Genomic DNA, 17,086 nt, shown 5'->3' with positions numbered 1-17,086 from the left:
CCCCATTCGTACACCGAGGCCGCCAAAACCCACGAAACCCCATGCTCCTCCGTCAGCCTACCGACCGCTGCCCAGCCGGAGACTCTTCCCCGACTACGTCGTCCACCGCAATAGCTCGTCGTCCCTCATCCACCGCACCAGATGAGGATCCGTTGTCGGTCTCGTCGTCCCGCCAGATCAGCCGCCCCGTCCTCCACCTCCAAGGAGCTGCCTCGACGTTCGCCTCACCTATGACGCCACCTCAATCCCCACAGCACCGTCTTGACCTGCCCCACCAGAACCGCAGCACCCTCGCCAATTCCTTCGATGAAGCCGAGGCCAACTCGGCACCACCAAGGAGGTTCTGCACTCACTGTTGCATTTTATCTTTTATTCGATCTCACGGGGCTGCCGATGCTCGATATCGAGCAGACATGGCGGGTCTCCATTGACAGTGTCGTCGCCGTCCACATCATCCACGGCATCTCTCCCCCATGTCGTTGCTTCCTCGGCAGCGACTTCCACAACGGCACTAGCTGCAGTTGCTCCAGCTCTCGCTCGCGCTACGGCTCTGTTCTTGCTGTTGGTCATGCTGCTGCACTGCTCTTGCTTTCGTTCGTATTGCTGCTCTGCTCTTGCTCTCGCTTACGCTGCTACTGCTGTTGCACGACCTCCGGCAGCTACAGGAGTTGCTGCTTTAGCACTCGCTCGCGGTGCTACTGCATGACTTGCTCTCTGCTAGTGCGTTCCCTGCTCGAGCGTCTGCTGATTTAGATCACTGCTTTTCTGCTACTAGTGCTCGAACGCCCTAAACATCTATTGCAATGCTCTGCTACTAGTTCAATCAGTTTTGACAGTAAAATTCAGTTTCGACTATAAATTTCATTTTCTTCAGTTAAGTTCAGAGTGAACAGTACTTACAGCATCTGTCGGAGCAGCCTTGGCGCGGCTGATGCATTTTACATCTAGCACTTTTTGGTGATGTATTTTACATCATCTATTGCAGATGATATTAGGGTCCCACTTCAGATTAACGGTGTCTGTCTTGTCCTGCTTCAGCCTCGTCGCCGTACACCTCATCGGAGCTGCTCCAACGATGGAATCATCCATCAAAGCGGAGCAGTACCCTCGGTGCCGTTTCCAGAGGCCTCGGATCTTCTTCCCCGCCTCCGACAGTCACACCAGCATCATCACCATCCTCCACCTCCAACCCAATGATGCTAAGGTCCACAAGGCTATGCCAAAGAGGTTGTACACTCATCGCATCACTTTGTTACTCTGCATTCATGTCGATCCCTCAGGGATCCTTTGCTATGGAACTACTATTCGTGCAAATCTGTTAGAAGGAGTGGAGCAAAGAAAAACTGGAGGATTTTTCCTTTGGTGTCTCTTTCAAAGAAAAAATGTAGGAATTTTATTCACTTGGACGTCCTTTTCAAATTAATATGCATGAAGAACAAAACTAATTGCATTACTAGCATAATAAGATTCTTATTTTTTTTCATTTTCACGTGGTTTGACTTTAATTTGACCACGTTTCTCCATTACTGTGTTCTTCCAATTCATGTGAACCAAACACCCAGGTTGACTGAAATCCTATGTTTCCAAATGCTCTGTTTTGCATGTGCATTCTTATCCTATTCCTGTGTTTTTCATGTCCCTGCGTTTATAGAATCCACCAATTCTAAGGAGCCCTTACAGATTTACTTCATTTTCAGATAGGCGTCAAAGAAAACTCTGTGTTTTATGTCCTGCTCCTGCCGTGCCATCATCCACCCCACCTGAGGTGCACCATCGACAGAAGCATTCACTACAGCAGAGATCCCCCCTGTAGACTTTCTTTTGCCGCCTTAGATCATCTTCCCCATTGCCGGCAGCCACGCCAACTGCATTACCATCATCGACTAAGGAGATGAACCTGAGGACTACACAGTTCCGGAAGAGAGGTCGCAGTCTTTCTGTTTGCTTACGTTATACATTGGTTATTATTACCTGCTACTTTATCGTTCAAACTTGAGTTTTGAAATGCCCATGGGTCTCATATCGAGCCATCAACGAATAGTATATGTCTACTATCTGGTTCATCTGGGGTCTTCTATGTGGTTCATGTTGGGTGGGCAACAAACAATAGATGATCCATTGTCTATCTTTTTAAACTGAAGCTATAATCTACCTGCTATCATTAGTTTTGGATCCATCCACTCATTTGCTACCATCAGTCTTGATTTTTGCATGCACCCCTTAGGCCTTACAAAATCTAACTATTTTTTTATTATGCATGTCAAATATTGTACAAAATCATACTAAACATGTAGAGAAAAAGAGAAGACCGTTGCATGGGAATATAATGTCATGCAGACACCGCTCCATGGTGGGCGAAGTGGGCCCCACTCCTACATTTCCAGATTGTATTCCAAAGGAAGATAACTGCTCAGATGGGGATTTAGAAGGAGCCGACCACACCTGTTTACCACCTGAGGTGTTTGCTCTAACCTGGCATGCTGATGTTGGTCATATCATGCATATGGCGCCTTGCATTGCTTACATTATACATCTTATATGTCATCATCTTAGTTTAGATTTGCTTTGTGTGAATGCCACCTGTTTGGTTTCTATTCCATACTCCCACCATTCCTAAATATTTGTCTTTTTAGAGATTTCAACAAGTGACTACATACGGAACAAAATGAGTGAATCTACACTCTAAAATTTGTTTATATACATCCGTATGTGGTAGTCCATTTGAAATCTCTAAAAAGATAAATATTTAGGAACGGAGGGAGTATATGGGAATTATGCAATGCCATCTTCTTTAGTCAGGCATCATATACGTGAATCATGCAATGCCATCCTGTTTAGCCAGTCATCGTACATGTGAATTGTATCGTGCCATTCTTTTCCATAATGTATTCCATTTGTCAACAATGTTTATACATTCATCTGCTCTTCCTGTGCATCGGCCATTTAAGTCGGTCATGGGAAAATCTGCAGTGAAAACAAGGTCTTCTGAGCAGCCGGTGCTACCTGTTGATGCAGATTTTTTGTTGGTTATAGATAGCTCCTCAGAGGAGGATTCAGAGACAGATGACTAGTCATATCCCCCCCCCGAGGTGCATGCTCTAACTTGGCTGGGTTATATTGCTCATATCATGCATATGGTGTCTTGCATTGCCATGCCATCTGCTTAGATTAGACATGCTTTGTGTGAATGCCTCTTGTTTGCTTTCTATATCAGATATGTGAATTATGCAATGCCATGTTTTTCAGCCAGTTATCATATATGTGAATTATGCACTGCCATGGAGCCAGGCATCATATATGTGAATTATCTCATGCCATCTTTTTTTTCATTACGTATTCCATTTGTCGACAATCTGTGTATATTGAACTACTCTTCATGTGTATCAGCCATTTGAGCCGATTATGGAAAAATCTGGAGTGAAAACATTGAAGCATATATCTCGATGGTTACAGGGAGCTCCTCAGAGGAGGATTCAGAGACAGATGACCAATCCTATATCCCACCTGAGGTGTATGCTCTAAGTTGCAATGTTTATATTTCTCATATGATGCATATGGTGTCTTGCATTGCTTAGTTTAGACATCATATGCACAATATTGAATTCCATCTGCTTAGTTTAGAGATCATACATGCGAGTGCCAGCTCCTTAGTATATGAATCAATTATGTCAATTATATCAATTATATCATGCCATCATGTATACTTAGACAACATGTATGTGAATTATTTCATCCCAACCTATTTTAGAAAGACATCATATAGTTTTGTCATGTCATCATGTTTAGGTACTCATCATATGTTGAATTATGCCATTATATCCTATTAAGTTATCCATCATATATCTGAAACTGTGTCATGCTATCTTGTTTAGTTAGGCATCATATATATGAAATTGTGTCATGCTGTCCTGTTTGGTTAGACAACATATATGTGAATTACCACATCTGTCTATCATACAATGTCTGTACGTTCAATTTCTTTTCTTGTTTATCAGCCATTTGAATTGGAGGGGGTGATGGCAGTATCTAAGGGAGCAAAACCCGTTCTTCACAAAAGACAGTGCTACCCATCGATGCAGATAGAACCATGGTTGTACTGGCCCACAAACTAGCCCCACCACACATAATCGAGACTCTTCCAGATTGCACACTTACACCATTGGGCAGAGAACTAGCTACAACCCATCTAACCGCAACCCTAGCGGATAGTAACCCACTTCTAGTTGACAAAGCACCATGTCCACCATAGAGTACCCCCACACGAGCAGTTTGTAAAGCTACTGCAGTGCCCAAAGCACGAAGACCACCATAGCTAACCCAAACTCCACGTTTAAAGCAGAAGAGCAATTGTTCTCAGGTCAGATTCTGTAGCTATGGTCCATACTCCTTTGTTGTTGCATCACTGTATTTACTCATACCAACTACTTTCGAATTTGAAGGATCCAATTGAAACTCCAATGGCGCAACAGGTATGTTTTAAACCTATTTCTTTAACTGGATTGTTGTTCTAACTTCTTGCTCTATGTTGATTTCAGTTTAAGTTGTATAAACAGTTATGTTCTCATGTGATGCACATTACAAGTGCTGCCAATGTTGTGTAGTTTCTCACACTTATATTCTGTCTATGCTGCTGTGTCTTAAAAATATATGAGTTGAACTGTGTCTCTATCTTGATTAGGCAACATAAACTAGAATGATATGGACAATACAGTGACCATAGTACATAGATATATGTTTGTTTCATGTTGTTAACCTGTCCACCTTACTACTGAACCGGTTTACCAAAATGAGTTTTGTATACTACAAGCTAAACCTGTGATGTGTCTGCTTGTTTCTCTTGTAGTATGCAAACAAAATATTGGAGAAGAGCACCCCACTATGCAATGGTAGAGAAAGTAATGCAGATAAGGTTCAAGATAGCGAGACAACCCTATTGGTATCCAAGAAAGGTGATAAAACGATCTTGTAGACAGTGAGAAAACCCCACAGTCCTGCGTTGATGTAGTGTTCGAGTTACTGGCCAGTACCGCTGGCACAAGCTCTTCGAACTTGCTGCCTGAATCACTTCGGCTTCTTCAGTCTCAGTTACAAGCTGAAAGGCATCAGTCAGCTGTGTTGCGGAAAGAAGCCGAAGGACTGAGGAAGTCCCTGCAGAATTCAGGTGCGTACTTTCTTGTGCAACAGCAAGCGCTGGAGGATTTAAGTGCCAAACAAGAGAAAGTTAATAAGCTTGCTAAGCATCTCGCCAGCATTATGGGTACCCAGGATATTGTTTCTTGAGCTCTTCTGAAGTGGTTTCAGTTCTGGACTTGTTTTGCTGCGGCATTTATATGCTACTTTGTTCCCTATATTTGCACTGGTGGCGAACTTTGATGCCCAGTGGATGTAATATGTGTAATAGCCATGATAGCCTAGCACAAGTTGCTTGCTTATTTATTTCCTTGTTGCCTATTTTATTTGTTTGCTTGTAGTCAGTGCAATTCTTTTTCCGCGGTTTGCTAGTGGCTGCAATAACCTATTTTTTTAAACTAGACCACAATTACCATGGGCTAATATTTACTGTACTGACACTGGGCCTCCTACATGCCGTAGAAACAGTGGGCCTTCTACAGGTCGTAGAAACAATGGGCCTTCTACGGGCCATAGAAACAATGGGCCTTCTACGGGTCATATCATCAATGGGCCTTATACGGGTCCTATGATCGATTGGCCAAACATGGGCCAATAACAGACCGCATTATGACCGTAACCGGGCTAGTGTTGGAATCGTCCGTTCATGGGCCGACCATAACGGGCCATCGTTAATAGGCCGTATTTGATGACGCTATGAAAATGGCCCGACGAATTAACGGACCACAAACGGGCCGACTGTAACCACGGGCTGAATTTGGCCCACAAGTAGAAAATTACAGTAACGGGCCGTAAGTAAACGAATGCTGGAAATGAGCCCAAGAATTAATGGGCTTTGAGAAGGACGAAAGATAACATGGGCTGGAAACGGCCCAACAGAATAACGGGCCATTAATGGGTATAAAGTGACACACTGTTCATTGCGGGCCAGTTTCACCACGGGCCGTTAATGGGTGTAAAGTGATACACTGTTCATTACGGGCCAGTTTCACCACGGGCCGTTAATGGGCCAAGAGTTACAAAGGGCCTCACATGGGCCGAAAAGACGTCACGGGCCATACATGGGCCAGAAGTGAAAACGGGCTGGAATCATATTGGATGGCCCAGATGACGCTACTGGGCCTAATTCAGATAGGGCATAACGGGCCTTGGCTTAGCGGGCTGTAAATAGGCTATATGCGAACAGGCCATTAACAGGCTTTCCATGGGCTGTGTCGGATTTCGGGTTCCGGCAGACCCTTGAGGTTCGAACTCTAGGGTGCGCCGCGGAGATCACCCCCCCCCCCTAGCGGCTCACGTCTCATCGCCTCGCAAGAGATCTAGACTACACGAAGAACAACACAAGGGACACAAGGTTTATACTGGTTCAGGCCACCATTGTGGTGTAATACCCTACTCCAGTGTGTGGTGTGTGGATTGCCTCAGGGTCTGATGATGAACAATACAAAGGAAGAACAGCCTCGCAAGGGGAGGAGTTCTTGTGTGGGTATGGATGGTTCTGGCTATGAAAGTGCGTTATATCGACTAGAGGGGGTGAATAGGCGATTTTTATGAATTCTTCATTGAGGAATTTGCCGGTGAGGAAATTCCTTAGCGAAGAACTACTTGCAGCGGAATAAGTACACAGAAGTAAGCATGACAGAATACACACATGGTCATCATGATGAAATGAAGACAAACATAGAGTACAGAAAGCGTAAACATAGGATAACACAAGATGAAGACAAACAGACTGAAGGAATTGAACTGAGGAAATTGAGAAAGTCTTTAGTCAAAGTCTTCAAACACAGATATGAACAAACACTCAACACAGTAATGAGGAAATGAAAGAGTTGAGGAAATAGAACCAGTAAGGTTGGTGAAGACAATGATTTGGTAGACCAGTTCCAACTGCTGTCTTAGTTGTACATCTGGTTGGAGCGGCTGAGTATTTAAACTCGAGGACACACAGTCCCGGACACCCAGTCACTAAGCACGCAGCTCAGGACACCAAGTCCTCACCATATTCTCCTTGAACTAAGGTCACACAGACCTCGTCCAATCACTCGGGGTAAGTCTTCAGGCGACTTCCAAACCTTCACAGACTTCGGTCACTCGGCGATCCACAATTCCTCTTGGATGCTCTAGACCATGACGCCTAACCGTCTGGAAGAAGCACAGTCTTCAAAGGTAACAAGCATCGGATCCACACAGGATCAATCTCTTCAGTGATACTCAATCACTTTGGGTTTGTGGGTGTTTGGGTTTGGATTTTCCTCACTCGATGATTTTCGCTCAAAGTCCTCGGAGGATGGGTTGCTCTCAAATGACAAGTGTCAGTTTCTCTCAGAGCAGCCAACCAGCTAGTGGTTGTAGGGGGCGGCTATTTATAGCCTAGGGAACAGCCCGACATGACAAGACATAAATGCCCTTCAATGATATGACCGTTATGTGGATAAGATATTTTGGGAGAGCTGGCGCGTAGCACAGCAATGGTCGGAAATTTGACTCTCAAATTCCTCAGGGCTATCATCTTCCTCACTGTGTAGGCAATCCGCACTGCCGAATTCCTAACTCCTCAGTCAGAGCAAATTCCTCAGCGACTAGAAGAACTTCGTCTCTGTCTCTGAAGAAATTGACTGAACTGTATGAGATTTCCAATGGCTTCACTCGAAGGGATTGGTAGGTGTAGGATTTTGAGTTGAGCATCACATGGAACTTTTTCCTTAGTATTTCCTCGACCCCCTTTAACAGTACGGTGTTTCCTATGACTCAAGAAGGAGAAAAACAAAACTATGAAAACGAAAGTCTCAAGCTTCATATTCCTCACATGTATATCAAGTCTTCACGGACACACCAATTTCTTCACTTTCAAAGTCTTCATGAAAGTCTTCAGAAATACCAAAATCTTCAGTCCAAGATATTCATTTTTAGGGGTCGACTTTCTCTGTAAATATCAAACTCCTCATAGACTTATAGACCTGTGTACACTCATAAATACATTAGACCTTTAACCTATAAGTCTTCAATACACCAAAATCACTAAGGGGCACTAGATGCACTTACAATCTCCCCCTTTTTGGTGATTGATGACAATATAGGTTAAGTTTTCAATGGGGATAAACATATGAAGTGTAAGTACTGATATTGAGGAATTTGATTGCAAGATATAGAAGAACTCCCCTGAAGATGTGCATAGAGAGGAATTTGCTTTTGAAGCAATGCACACTTGAAGAGTTGAATCATGGAGATCTCCCCCTATATCTTGTAATTCATACATGCATTTGACATATAATATGAAGAATTTGAAATGCAAGATGAAATATGGTGCCTGAGGAGATTCAGCATGCGTGAAATAATATTAACGAGGAAAAAGCATGCAGAATCAGAGCACAGTGCATCAAAAGTATCAGAGCACCATCGGGTTTAAGATTACAACTCAATCCAATAAAAGATTCAAAAGAACGAGAGTTGTAACTTAGCAAAAAAACGCCCATATAATAGACCCGCTTGAAGACTAACTCAGATTTCTCCCCCTTTGTCATCGAATGACCAAAAGGATCAAAACTGAGAACTAACGCCCCTGAAGAATATCAAGTTGATGGAGGAGCGCCAGCGTTGCCGTGGTCGGTTGTCGTAGTAGGGCCTGCCGCAGTGCCGTCCAAGTCTTCATTTTCATCAGTGTCGCGCGATGAAGAATAGGAGCTGCCCACCAAGGAAGGAACCTTGACCTTCTTGAATTTCTTCACTGGACATGCAGACCAGTCAAATTCTTCCTTGAGACCCATGTTCTTCAGATCTTCGACGCTGTAGATATGAGATAGAACAGCCCAGGTACGGTTGAAGGTTTCATGGAGGTAGTATTGGTTTTTCTTTACAGCATTGTGGGTTGAGGTCATGTTGTAAAGAATGGAACCAAACTGACGCTTGACCCATTTATGATTGCGGTCAACTTTCTGATGAAGACTGAGGAGTAACTCAGGATCAGTCATCACCCTGGGTGTTGTGGCTTGAGGAATTTGCTTGGCAGAGGTGTTGGCGGCAGAGTCATGTGTGGCAGAGTCATCATTGGTGGAGTAGGATGCAGCCTTGCGAAATTGACCATCCAATGGACGAATGCCTTCATCTATCACAGCAGTTGCCTTGCCTTTGTCATTAGCTGAGGAAAATGTCCGTTTGAGGACTTCAATTGGAGGCAGGAAACTGCCAATGTTCAGAGTATCATCCTTGTAGTTGAGTGAAGACCTTGTCCTGATGAATTTCATAATCCATGGCGCATAAGGCTTCAGCTCAAACGGTGACATAGCAATATTTGCTAGAGTCCTCATGTAGAAATCATGGAAGTTGATGGGAACGCCATGAACGATATTGAAAAGCATATTCTTCATGATGCCAACGACGTCTTCATCATTTGAGTCATGGCCTTTGATAGGACTCATTGTCTTCATCAGAATGCAATAGACAGTCCATGACACATACAGTAATTCCTTGACGAGGAATTTGGTTCGAGGAGCTTGCCCTGGCTTCAAAGGCTTCATCAGCACTTGCATGTAATGATTTGTAAGCTCAGGTTCATTGTAGATGCAACGTGCACCATCAAGGGGAGGACTGAGTGGGAGGACACGAAGCAATTCAGTTGCTGGTGCCTTGTAGTGAGTATTTTCTGACATCCAGTCCAGCACCCATGAGTTCACATCTTCAGAATTTCCTGTGATGTGCAGCGTCGCATAGAATTGAAGAATGAGTTCTTCATTCCAGTCACAGATGTCAGTGCAGAAATTCAGTAATCCAGCTTCGTGAAGAACACTGAGGACTGGCTCGAAGCACGGCAGAGATTCCATGTCCACGTGAGGAATGTGTGCATGATCGAAGACTTTGTCTTTGTCGAATAATACAGAGGAATAGAAATTTGCTTGACTAGCAGTCCAGAAATGTCTCTTCCTTATGCGAGCAGAATCATAGGGATTATAGTCAGTGAAGAACACATGCTCGTTGAAGAAATCAACAGCCTTGAACTTTTGCTTCTTTGAGAATGGATCCTTTGGCTTGGGCACAGGAGTGTCAGTGAGTTGCATCACAACCTCAGGAATCACAATCTCTGGTTCTTCAGGCTGAGGAATTTCTTGTTCCTCTTCAGTGGCAGTCTGCATGTTCAACGTATCAGCAGCCGCAGTTTCTTCAGCACTAGTGGCTGGAATTTCTTCATGCATAGACGAGGTGGGATGAGTTTCTTTAGAGCTCAGTTGAACTGTTGGTGCGGGGGACTGAGGTATCTGCTGTAGTGGGGTGAAGTGTGGAGAATTGGGATGCTGACTCTCCCAAAAGTCATCATTCATCACAGGCGTGGTGCATCCAATATCCACGTCTTCATCTTCAATTTCTTCACCGCCAGCCGCTTCAGCTGTGAACTGAGGCATTGGCGAGGAAGCAACAGGTGTTGAAGGGATCGCATCCACTTCAATTTCTTCATCAATCTGTTCTGACGAAGCAGTAGAATGATTTTCTTCATCAGATCCGCTAAGGATCACATATTCTTGACCATAAGGAACAAGGTCCTTAGATGGCATGGTGGAAATTGGAATAGCATCAATGGTATTCTCAAGTGAGATGGTCATAGGCTTCATTTTCTTCGGAGCTGAAGAATCTGAAGCAGATGATGCTTTCCTTTTCTTCACTGCAGCCTTTGTTGCAGCCTTGGTCTTCCTCACATCTGATGCAGATGGTAGGGTAGGAGTTGGGGTAGGCGCAGGAGGAGCTGAGGAATCTGTCTGTATTTCCTCAAGCGCAACTGATGTAGTTGCTCTGACTTCTTCATTTTCTTCAGGCGCACCACTAGTGGATGCCCTGGCAGTTTCTCCAGCGGTTGGAATGGAGTCATCAGCCCTGGAACTAGCATTTTCTTCAGCAGTCTGAAAATCATCAACGGTGCTGGCCTATTCTTCAGTTTCCTGAGCAGAGGCTTCAGCTTGAGGAATTTCTTGTTGCGATGGTGCTGCAACATTGGTGAACTTCTCAGTCAGTTTAACGAACCTGACTTTGGCTCCTTGCCAATCAGCATAATAAGCATTGAAATCATCGCTGAGGGCTTTTATTTCAGACTAGATCGTGAGGAGTTCATCAGGTGTCATTTTGACAACGTTGTTCTTCAGGAACTTCTCTTTCCTGAACTGAGCCTTCTTCATTTGTCTGGCCTTCTCAAATTTCCATTTCTCTTCGGAGATGAAATGGGTCAGCATGTGACTTTGGCTAGGAGTCAAATGAAAATCAGGCATAGGAGTGTTTGGGTCCTTGTGCCAGAGATCGATGTAGTCGAGGATCGCCTTTGGATCCAAAAGCAGTGGCACTGTTGTCCCTTTGGCTCTAGCGGCCCTTTCTTGCCTATCTCTGATGATTTCTGCAAGTTCATCATCATCAGCTTCATCGTAAGATGGCACTTGGAAGGCAACTTGTTTCTTCTTCGGACTAGGCCGAGGACCTCGTCCAGCAGTGGCCTTAGTCTTCAGCAGAGTGGGGCCTGATGAAGAATTTGGTGCAGCTGAGGAACTCGCTGAAACACCAGAGGCAATGGAGATGCCTGCAGTCCTTTGGCATGTGGCCAGATGTACAGGTGTTGAGGACTTTGCCGGAGCAACAGAGGACTTTGGAGGAGCAGGAGCAGCGTGAGGCATTGGCCGTGAGGGCTTTGAAGATTCTGGCCGAGAGGGCATTGCTGAGGAACTTGGCCGTGAGGGCATAGTTGATGAAGCACTTGGCTTGTGAGCAGGCTTCTTTGCCACTGATTTTCTAGGCTTGTCAGAGGCCTTTGTGGCAGCAGCAGCAGCAGAGTCTTCATTAAATTTCCTCACTGCTTCTTTGGCTTGTCTTGCCAACTTGGCTTGGCGTTTGGCCCATTCTTCAGGAAAATCCTCACCGCGCTTGAGGCTGGTGGGATCAGCTTTTTGACCAGGTGCCAATGGAGCTCTTGGGCATGGAAGATTTAGAGTGAATTTCTTCATATACTTTGGAGTTACATATCTGTACTCCCTCCATTCTCTTGCCCATCTCCTTTCAATCCTCTGTATGCGCACCTTGTGCTGATTTTTGTTCTCTTTTCCAAACTTGGCTTCATTAGGTGTGCAATAGTCAGCATAGATGTCCTCAGGAATTTCAAATGCAGTCATGACCTCAGGCTTCTTTCCTCCTTTCTGTGGTTTCTTACCGTCTGCCATATTCTTCAGATGAGGAATTTGAACAATCGAATTCTCTGAAGAAGTATGCAACTTTTCTTCGAGGAATGCTGCAAATGAGTTAAGTTGATGAGAACCTAGTGATTCAGCAGCGGACATGAGTACCTGTGAATATAGTATAGTTGCCAGGAATTTGAAGAGGTCATATGCGTTCTCAGAAGATTTTCAAAATGAACAAGTTTGAGGAATTTGACCAGATGAGTCTTGAAGAATTTCACTAAGTGTTCTTTGTCTTAGGTTCCAGAGTTGTATAGATTGAGGATCCACACAATTGAGGAATCTTGAAGATAAATGATGCTTAGAGAAATGAATCAAGAACAGATGACTAGTGAGGTGTTTTGGGTGTGAGGATTTGAAGAATAAAACACCTTTGAAGATTTTGTAGAAAAAATTTGAATCAAAGAGGGCAGTAAAAGTAACTTTTAATTACCCTTGATGACGAACACGACGAACTGAGAAGTGTAGATTTGAAGCTCGTCAGTTCAGATCTTCCATGCCCTAACTTGGCGGAGGAAGACAGCTATGGCGGCGGCGGAGTGAAGATTGCCGCAGCCGGCATGAGTACGACGGCGAAGAGGTCGAGGCAGTGAAGCTCTTCCTCACCGGCGACGATGGAGTAGCAGCGGCGCTAGGGTTTGAGAAGCTCGAGCGAGAGAGAGAGCGGTCGAGCGGAGTAAAGGAAGTGAGGAAGGGTGAGGGGGTATTTATAGTCATAGTGAAAAACTGTTCGCCCGAAGATTTAGGACGAACGTGCCCCTGGCCCTTCTCATTCGCTTGACATGTGTCACCCACGTACTGAAGGTGGAGAACGTGTTAGATCGTGGGTGAATAGATAAGTCTGTCGTGGGATACGAGGCGGTTTGAGCGGCAAAACCGAAAATTTGGATAAGATTAGTTTTAAAGTTTCGTTCGCAATTTCTTCAGCTGACAGGACACAGTGAAGATTTTGAACGAGTTTCAAATATAACGCGCATGAAGAATTTGTGAATAGATTGGGTTGAGTATAGCATAGAGGGGGAAGGGTCCGATCACATTCACTTAGCAGAAAATGCAACTTGAAGAAATAGCCATAAGTGAATGATGTAGAGGACATAAACCCATATATATATATATATAGCCAATGAAGAAAACCGACGGAAACAGTGAAGATTTTGCAAAGTTGAAGAATTTGAAAAACTGAGGAATTTCAAAACTGAGGAAAAACTCAAATTGAATATTTTCAACTTTTGTGGTGGCGTGATCCACCGTATAAGAATGATGATTTCAGACACCGCGTGCAATTGTCGTAGGGTTCTGAGAATCAAATTCTTCATTAATTTCATCACACTTAGAGTGTTATTCTTCATTGATTGAAGAAAAACGTTTCTTCATGTGTTGCACATATAAGTCATCAATTTTGCATAAGTGTTAGGATGTGTGTCCTTTTCAAAGAACATTCGAAGACTCTAAGATATTTAGCTCACACCTCAACTTGCTAAATCTCCTCATCCAAGGGCTTTGTGAAGATATCGGCTAGCTGTTCTTCAGTCTTCACATGCTCAATAGAAATGTTGCCCTTCAACACATGATCACGAAGAAAATGATGATGAATCTGAATGTGCTTTGTCTTCGAGTGCTGAACTGGGTTGTGAGAAATCTTGATGGCTGAGGGAGTCTCGGATTAGGGGGTGTCCGGATAGCCGAACTATCATCGTTGGTCGGACTCCTGGACTGTGAAGATACAAGATTGAAGACTTCGTCCCGTGTCCGGATGGGACTTTCCTTGGCGTGGAAGGCAAGCTTGGCGATAGCATATGTAGATCTCCTACCATTGTAACCGACTCTGTGTAACCCTAACCCTCTCCGGTGTCTATATAAACCAGAGGGTTTTAGTCCGTAGGATGAATAACAATCATACCATAGGATAGCTTCTAGGGTTTAGCCTCTTTGATCTCGTGGTAGATCTACTCTTGTACTACCCATATCATCAATATTAATCAAGCAGGAGTAGGGTTTTACCTCCATTGAGAGGGCTCGAACCTGGGTAAAAACATCGTGTCCCTTGTCTCCTGTTACCATCCGCCTAGACGCATAGTTCGGGACCCCCTACCCGAGATCCGCCGGTTTTGACACTGACATTGGTGCTTTCATTGAGAGTTCCTCTGTGCCGTCGCCATCAGGAAGGATGCCTCGTCCCGTCTTTAAAGACGGCACCGTTGCTAAAGGAGCTTTGGCCATCGGCCAAACTCTCCGGCTAGGTGGTTTTCTTATGACCGCCTGTTCGGCCGCCGCGCCGATGATGACTTCTTGGGTCATCAAAAGCAATCTTCACGTCAACTCGGAACTCCCCGAGCAGTTAGATCTGATGGAGCTCTCTTCCTTAAACGAGCTCTTGGATCGCATCGCTGCCCTGGGAGTCGCTATAGACTACGACCAAATTGGGCCTAAAACCGATCTGAGAGAGATTAACTCTCCCCAGGCTACCCACCACGTTGTTGTGGTAGAGGAACAATATGGCGACCCTTCTTCTATCCTAAGGACTAGCTATGTCCGGATTCCTAACCCCTCCATGCCAGATTCCCGCGGAGGGGAGAACACCACTCAAGCCCTGAACTTAAAGTCAGGCAGCGGGCTAGATTCATCGGATAACGTCCAAGAACCCAAGCTTCCAAGTTCAGAAACTTCTTGGCCCCTGAGTCTTAGATCGGATAGAGTTCGGAATTTAACTCCACCCGCCCACCCAAACATAAGCAATCTATCCCAAATCCGGCAAGAGCCCGCTGAAACAATACATCATTACTGGGCCAGATTCCTCCTGGTCATGAACAGGATAAAGGACTGCCGTGAAGAGGACGCAATTTCATTCTTCTGCATTAATTGCACGGACGAAGGAATCCTCAACACCGTAAGTCGTCACGAAATTACACGCTTTGCTGACTTGGCGTCCATAATACGAAAGTACTGTGTGATGGAGAGCGCCTGGAAAACCGAAATCAAATTTTGGGATAATCCGGCCTTGAACACAACCCTAGTCCAAAGTAAAAGGGTGCATCATTACCAGGCACCTGGGTTAAATACCAAAAAGAAAAAACCCTCTAAAGGGCATGGAACCGTACTGGAGGGATGGCTCAATGGACCCTGCAAAATTCATAGTATAGAGGGCGCCACTCCAACTCATAGCCTTAGAGCATGTTGGATACTATGGCAGGTGGCCAAAAGTGGCGAAGAGCTTCTAGCTCCAGAGCACCAGCCCAGCAATACCAGTATGGTATTAACAGTCTTCGAAACTTTCGCATCAAATAATATGCGGAAACGAACACTCCGTAGCCTTGCTGAAGTCCACCAGGTAGCAACAATAAATCCATGGAGTGACACGGCTATTACCTTTAATGCCAGTGACAAACCTAAATTCCGAACAGCCCGAGCACCAGCCGCATTGGTCCTCAGTCCAATAGTGGACGGCTTTCGCCTTACCAAGGTACTCATGGATGGCGGCAGCGGATTAAACCTCATTCACGAGGAAACCCTTCGAAAAATGGAAATAGACTGGAGCCGCATTGAGCGAAGCAGCATAACCTTTAGAGGAATAATCCCTAGTCGGGAAGCATGATGTACAGGAAAAATCACACTAGATGTGGTGTTCGACACGCCGGATAATTATAGGTCCGAGGAGGTCACATTCCAAGTGGCCCCGTTCAGCAGCGGATACCACGCTCTATTAGGGCGAGAGACATTCACAATTTTTCAAGCTATACCCCATTACGGGCACATGAAGCTCAAAATGCCCAGACCCAATGGAATCATCACTCTTGCTAGTGACCCCGACATAGCACTCCACGCCGAAAATAAAACAGCCGCACTTGCCCTTGAGGCACTATCCGAAGCCCTAGCGGCCGAGGAACTCACTGCACTACGCTCCATGGTGAACAGGGACGATGTGATACTCGATAAGAGATCCAAGTCCACCTCTTTTAAACTAGCAGACGAAATAGTCAAATTCCAAGTCCATCCAACGGACCCTACAAAAACGGCCTCCATCGGGGCACAATTAAACCCTGATGTAGACATTGCAGTACGAGAATTCCTACGCGAAAATTGGGACATCTTTGCCTGGCACCCTTCAGACATGCCAGGAATCCCACTCCGGTTGGTCGAGCACAGCCTAAATATCCTAAAAGGATTCAAGCCAGTCAAACAAGCTCTTCGGCGTTTCTCCGAACCTAAGAGACAAGCCATGGGAGAGGAGCTAGCCAAACTATTGGAGGCCGGATTCATTAGAGATATAAAACATCCGGACTGGCTAGCAAACCTGGTAATGGTACCAAAGAAGGACAAATCCTGGCGCCTGTGTGTCGATTTCAAGGACCTTAACAAGGCTTGCCCAAAGGATCCCTTCCCCCTTCCCCGCATCGATCAAATTATCGATGCTACCACAGGACACGATTCATTGTGCTTCCTCGATGCATACTCCGACTACCACCAAATTAAGATGGCACAGCCGGACCAAGCCGCAACGGCATGCATCACTCCATACGGCCCATTCTGCTTCAACACAATGCCCTTCGGGCTCAAAAACGCCGGCGCAACATATCAGCGCATGATTCAGACATGTCTGGCAAACCAGATCGGCAAAATAGTGGAGGCATACGTAGATGATGTGGTCGTCAAATCCAAGCATGTCGAAACTCTAGTAGACGACTTGAGGCTCACATTCAACAATCTCCGAGCATATGACATTAAGCTCAACCCGGAAAAATGCGTTTTCAGCGTAC

This window comes from Triticum aestivum, chromosome 2B, assembly GCF_018294505.1.
Source record: "Triticum aestivum cultivar Chinese Spring chromosome 2B, IWGSC CS RefSeq v2.1, whole genome shotgun sequence".
Classification (NCBI taxonomy): domain Eukaryota; kingdom Viridiplantae; phylum Streptophyta; class Magnoliopsida; order Poales; family Poaceae; genus Triticum; species Triticum aestivum.
This window is presented reverse-complemented; position numbering follows the sequence as displayed.